Here is a 6,964-nt window from a genome sequence, read left to right on the forward strand (position 1 = left end):
GACCCGGGAGCCATGACTGCTGAGCGTGCACGTCCGGAGCCTGTGCTCCGCAACGGAAGAGGCCACAAGAGTGAGAGGCCCGCGTAACCCCACCCCCCGAAAGAAAATTTTGTCTTATTCTTCATTAGAGAGTTAGAATGATGAGCATAGGGTTTGTGCATCTATGAACTCTTGTATTCCCAGCATCACACATAGTAGATGTTCACTAAATATTTCTTACTTTATTAGTCCTGGCTACAAAATTAATTTCCCTAAATATTACTAGATCTCTCTTTGGAAAGATAAACCTTGTAAATTTGATTCAGAATCCAAAGTTAAGGATTTGAGTTTTGTTTCTGTCACTGGCAGCATATCCCTTCATTTCTCTGATTCCCAACTTCATCTGTAAATAATAGGCTTGGGTTCTCCATGTATTAGGATAATTCTCCCATTGACCAACTACCCTAGGGTTTTGGGGTACCATAACATTGGGAAAAGAGTTAAAGTATCTTGTGGGTTTTATTTTTTTCCCTACATGACTCCCACGATGTAGTGTGAATCAGACTATGTCTTGGTCTAAGCTTGTCTTAGAAAGAGGAGAAAGTACGTGATTGTTTATAAGTTCAATAATATATTTGTTTCTCAACTGGGTCCCTTTTCCATTTTAACCCATATAGCAAAGGGTGGGAGAAGAAGATCCTGATGCCTGTTTTTCCTTACAGCTTTATCTTCTTTGATATTTCATGATTTACGACTTAACTAAATAGATCATGAAGAGACTATTGTGCATTTATGCCAAGAATCAAAAATCCCAACTTCTTTATATTTTACGTATCATATAAGGCATTGTTCTATCGATATCTCTTTCACAGAGGGCTGTAATTGGCTCCAGGAAAGGTTGGGTCACCATGGTATTCTGTAGCAATTAACAGGCACTGCTGACAAACTTTCAGCAAATATATGCCCTTTCAACTCCATAATGCTTTGAGAATATAAAATCAGACACCAAGTGTAGAATAGGCTAAGGGTCAAATGCAAAGTTTTTCTGTTTGACTGCAGTTCAATTTTATTTTAGTACTTGAATTCATAATTAATATTTGGACTTTGTAGTAAGAGGGCTTTGAAATTTTAAATTGCTGAAACATCTCTAACTTCTAAAGATGTACCTTCAGACCTAATATTCTTTTATTTTACTGTAAAATACACCTATCAATTTTTTGATAAAGTTGAGTTTTTGTAATTCTTTAGAATATAAGTTAGACAATAAAATAATTTGTAATTATATGATGACATGCAGTTAAATTATTTAGAAACAAGTCAAATTAATGGCTTGTTCAGACATAGAACAATGCAAGGAATTGTGTTCTAGGTAAGAGTGAATCAATGTATATTTTTATTGTGTTTTTGTGGAAAATAAGACAAACATACATTTGAATTCCATTTCTGTAATTTAATAATTAAGTGACCTTGAGATACCTAAGTGATACATTGCCTCCTGCTACCAAATTCCTAGAGATTTTCCTATTTTATTTTTTAGTGAAAATGATAAGTACCACTTTTAGTTCAGGATTAACAACCCTTATAGCCATATGCTTAGGGGTTAATGAACAGGTTTGTGTCATTCCTTTTATTGTTTAAATGACTCTAAATATTTCTGTTAATTTGGAGGAATGGCTCCCAAATGTATATTGAATATATTAGATTTCCATTCATTTCCATAAATTGCCTTTCTTAAAAGTGTTAAGAATGGGAACAGGGATAGAAAACTCAAATTTATACTGAACACATGTGTTTTTAGTAAAACCTATAATGATTTGCTTTTACTTAGTGGAAGCAGCAGAGTATAATGCTTGATAGCTTAGACTTTGGAGTCAGACCAACTGGTGTGAGTTCTGGCTCTGCCATTTGTTGGTTTACTTATTTGTTTAGGATGAGTGGCTTGACCCAATATGTGGGAAATGGGCTGAGACAGGTTAAGTTCTTGTCTGAAATCACACAGTTCTTACTGTAATTAATTCAGGAGAGGATCTAAGCAGTCTGTCCCCCAGTCTATTCTTTAAAAAAAAAAAGTAATGTATTTACCTGTAATTTACCTTAAATGTTAATCACAGAATCTCACTGAAGGCATTTTATGCATTATAATAATTCAGTACTGGTAACTGGATGCTGTTGCTGTCAGTCCTGTGTCCTGGGCCCTCTCTGATCCCTGTTTCTTGGTTATCATACACACAGACAGCCTTGTGTGGTGTCAAGGTCCATGTGAGGCATATTTTGCTGTAATGTTTGTCTTAAGGGAGACTTACTATTATTGGCATCTTTAGTGGCATCTGAGAGCTGGCCATAGAACATTCTTTTACGGGATTCTAACTTATCCAAGAAGTGTGTCAGTGGCAGGGAAAATAGACACGGTATGAAGGATGCTTTCCTAAAGGAATTTCTGAAGCAGTAGAAATTAGTCTGGCTTTTCGAGTGTACTTTTTGTGCATTTTAACTGAAATGATGGATTTGCCATTCTCTCCTCTCTGCTACCTCTTGATCTAGTCAGGACTGGATCTGAGATGAACTCTAGAGCTTTCTAACACAGAGATTTCTGGAAAGCTTTTGGCTTCCAGGATGCTTCTGTAACATTCAAATGTCACATAAGGTACAGAATGACTTTTTATTATTTTAAACTGTTGTTCAGAAAATAATACAATATTATATTCTTTTACCTATGTAGCATGATATCACTATATAGTCTATAAATATACATGACCTCTATTGTCAATGACTGTTATATTAGTTTGCTCACATATTTGGTCCAGAGATCCCTGAGGATCCCCAGTGCTAATTAACAGTGTCTGAAACCAGTAGAGTTTCTTACTATCATTGTAAATAGCCTTGACCTTAAATTATTATTTCAATTTGACTCCATTTGGAACCTCCATGCTTGTTCTATAAGGTTTGGTCAGTCACCTAGAAGCCGACTTTTCTTATATGTCAGTATTTCTTCCTAAAAGGAAATATTAAGAGAAACATGCTTTAGCATCATTCTCTGCACTGTTAGCAGCCCCCTGCTGTCAGTGGCTGCCAACTGCTCTGGGACATCCATGGTGACGATGCATTGTCCCCAGACTGGCCAGAGAAAACCCAAGTGATCCCTCAAAAACAGACATGAAAAATTCAAATCCCACTGTGAGCTCACAAATCTTTTGGAATTCAAGAATAATGAAAAGTTAATTAAGGCTTTGTCATAAAGAGAGAATAGCAATACCTAATGTGTAGCTGTGGGTTACCATCTGCATACACAGTTACATTCCCTATGCACAGCTAATCTGGTCCTGCGAGGCTAAGAAATAGGCGCTCTGCCAGATGTTTTGTCAGGTGGACAAATAACACAGCAGGTAGGAATATGGGTATCAGAATCAGACTAACTCATGTTCTCCTTCCATAAACCTCTCCCACTTACCGGGTGTGTGACCTTGGACAAGTTACATAATCTTGCTAAATCTCAGTCTCACCTGATGAAGGGTGATAATGCTATTTATTTAATGCATCTGTCATGAGAATTCATAATATAAAGTATCTAAAAACTTAACACAGTTTCTGAAATATGGTATGTGCTTTTTAAACAGGAACAATTATTATTAAGGAAAGAAAACAACTCAGTTGTCTAAAAGATTTCCCAGGTTCTGTGTTTCTAAGTAGCCTGCAAATTAATCACACACTATCTTCCATCCCAGCAAATGATGCTGATAGCTATAAAGAAAATATTTTCTACATTCCACGTTTATTTTCTTAAAAAATTGCTAAAGCCAGTGGGAGTAGTAAAATGAAATTGTGCCATTTGCAGAGATGTGGATGGACCTAGAGACTGTCACACAGAGTGAAATAAATCAGAGAGAAAAACAAACTATAATATCGCTTATATGTGGAATCCAGAAAAATGATACAAATGAACTTATTTGCAAAGCAGTAATAGAGACATAGATGTAGAGAACAAATGTATGGACAACAAGATGGGTAGGGTGGGATGAATTGGGAGATTGGGATTGACATATATACACTACTATGCATAAAATGGATAACTAATGAGAACCTACTGTATTGCACAGGGAACTCTACTCAATGCTCCGTGGTGACCTGAAAGGGAAGGAAACTCAAAAAGGAGGGGATATATGTATACGTATAGCTGATTCACTTTGCTGTAAAGCAGAAACTAACACAGCATTGTAAAATAACTATACTCCAATAAAAATTAATGAAAAAATATTTGAAAAGGGACTACCAAATATTTGAAAGAATATTTGAAAAGGGACTACCTCAAGATATAGCTGGATACTCTGGGTGGTCAATTAATACTTATTCATCTTAAAAACAAACAAACAAACAAGTTTGATCAACACCCATTACTGGAAAAAACTTGATTTATAACAGTTACAAATAGACCTCTTCTAATTGCACAATTACCCAATGTTCCCAGAAAAGAATGTAAATGTCCGTAGCTGGATTGGATTAGACATAATACTAGACTAACCACTGGTCAGATGATCCGATCCTAAAGGAAGTGCCAGGACAGGCCATGGACAAGTTTGTGCTGGGTGTGCGCTGGCAGCTGCCTGATAACTCTAAATTTGAAGCATAAAAAAAGCCATAGTGAAGGCCAAATGCCCAGTGACATATTCAATCAAGGTTTCCTGACGTCCTGTCCTGGAAAACACCTGGATATAGTTATCCAACTGTTTCTGGGAGTTTGGCTATAATTGTCTGGCATTTTTCTGTAGTGAGCACACAGTGAACTAATAGTCCCATGGACTGGCGCTAAGCAGCTTTTAAAGCAAGAGTAAATGTCACTTAGGATTACATTTCAGATCCCTGTGTCAATCAGCTGGGCTTAACAGGACCCTGAGAACAAAGTCAAGCGGGGGCGGAAAAATAGATGTCATTAGTGCTAAGGGAAACAAAATAGCCTTTGTTCGTACGTTTCATCTATGAGAGCAATCTCATGATCTCATTCTGTTCTTTCAGAGCTGGTGATTTCAGTAATAAAGCTTGGAACCTGATGTGTAGAAATTCATAGCATGCTGTATTTGCTGAATATTCTGAATCTGCCTCTTACGCTTCACTCTCCAGCTTTATCTTACTCTGTTTAGGTGGTTGACCTCCAGGGATGGTGTAAACCAGGCTCTTTTTCCTTTCAGCTCTTGGTTGAGATGCCCAGTGGGTGCCTGGGGAAGAAAAAGAGGCTGGAGTGTTTATTTCTTTAGTCCCCTCTCTGTGTCTCTCTGCTTGAGGTCACAACTCCTGTTGGATGGCCCTTTCTTGGAACTTTCAGTGATTGTCAGTAACCCTTCTGGCTACTTGCTTCCTGTTGTTGCTTACCCCAGGATGCCTCATCATCCTTTGTGGTTTCCCTTAATTCTATCTTTTGTGAATAGTCCCTTTATTCAACTCTGTGCAGTCATCCCTTTTGAGTGGGCTATTTCCTGTTGTGACATTGTTTCCAAAGGAGCCTAAAGGAGCCGAAGAAAGAGTGGCTCAGTGTGATCATGGATTTCTATCAGTTTTCCTTACATGCCTGTTGGGAATTAGAAAATTTAGTAACCTGGGTGTCTGTATATTCCTGACTGTTAGCTCACAGCCTGAGGGGGAATTGAGCACTTGAGTACTTGGTGGTATGGAGAAGTGAGCACAATGTAGACTTGAGAAAAATAATACATATTTGGAAATTAATATATTTTTAAATAACCCATGGGGCAATAAAGATTTCATGAGGGAAATTGGAAATATTTTGAGCTGAATTAAAATGAAAACAGAACATAAAAATTATGATGTTAACTTTTTTCAGGATGCATGCAATTCTAACGTATTAAAATCAATTATATTTCTATAGTCTAGCAAAGAACAGTTAGAAAATAAAATTTTTAAAATTACCATTTAAAGTGGCATTGGAGAACAAGAAATAATTAGGGATCGTTGGCTGGAAAAAAAATGCCCGACATGAGAGTTGTGAGTTAAGTTTTATTTGGGGCAAAATGAGGACTATAGCCCAGGAGACGGCATTTCAGATAGCTCTGAGAAACTGCTACAAAAAGGTGGGGGGAAGGTCAGTATATATGTGATTTTGGTGAAGGGGGAGTACATGCAGTCAAGCACATATTTTTTGCAGAAGGTATCTGCTAGTCTTGAGAAGGTTACTGCTGGTCGCGAGGAGCAGACATCACCATAAAGGACTTTAGTGCTTTTCTAGACATGAGGAGATGCAAGACTTGGGATCATAAAATTGTCTCCTGAAAGTATCTAACTATCTGAAGACCTGTTCTGCCAGTTCCCCCCGCACCCTCCCAGCACAGAGTGCCTCATTTCTGATCTTCACCCTGAACTCCTTTCAGGGGGTGTTGAAGGTCAGCAGCTGCAGTGGCTGATAATTTAATCCTTGTAGAGGTAGCTGGCAAGTGCCATTTGTAGGTGATAGGTTTCATTTAACAAAATATGTGCTTAACCTATAGCCTGAAAACTACAAAACACTGCTGAGATAAATTAACATAAGTGTTCATGGATCAGAAGATTCAATACTATTCAGATGTCAGTTCCCCTCAAAATGCTCTGCAGATTCACTGAAATGCCAGTTAGAACACTATAGTCTCTTTTTTTTTTTTTTGGTAGAAATTGAGCTGCTTCTAAAATTTACATGAAAATGTAAGAAAAAAGAGAAAATACAGGGGAATTAGAATATCCTAAATAATTTCTAAAAAGGAAAAGTTGGATGATATACTGATTTAAAGGATTTCTATAGTTATAACGATCAAGATAGTGTGGTATAAGAAAAAAAATAGATCAAGGAAATGCAACAAAAACAGAGTAGAAAGTCCAGAAATAGACATACATATTGTGTGTGTATGTGTACATAAGTTGACAATATATGTATTTTTATTATAATTTTTTAAAAGTACTTGAAATTTTACCTTATGCTATATGCAAACATAAATTCAAAATGTATCAAAGA

Source organism: Stenella coeruleoalba (assembly GCF_951394435.1).
Source record: "Stenella coeruleoalba genome assembly, chromosome: 2".
NCBI classification, from domain to species: domain Eukaryota; kingdom Metazoa; phylum Chordata; class Mammalia; order Artiodactyla; family Delphinidae; genus Stenella; species Stenella coeruleoalba.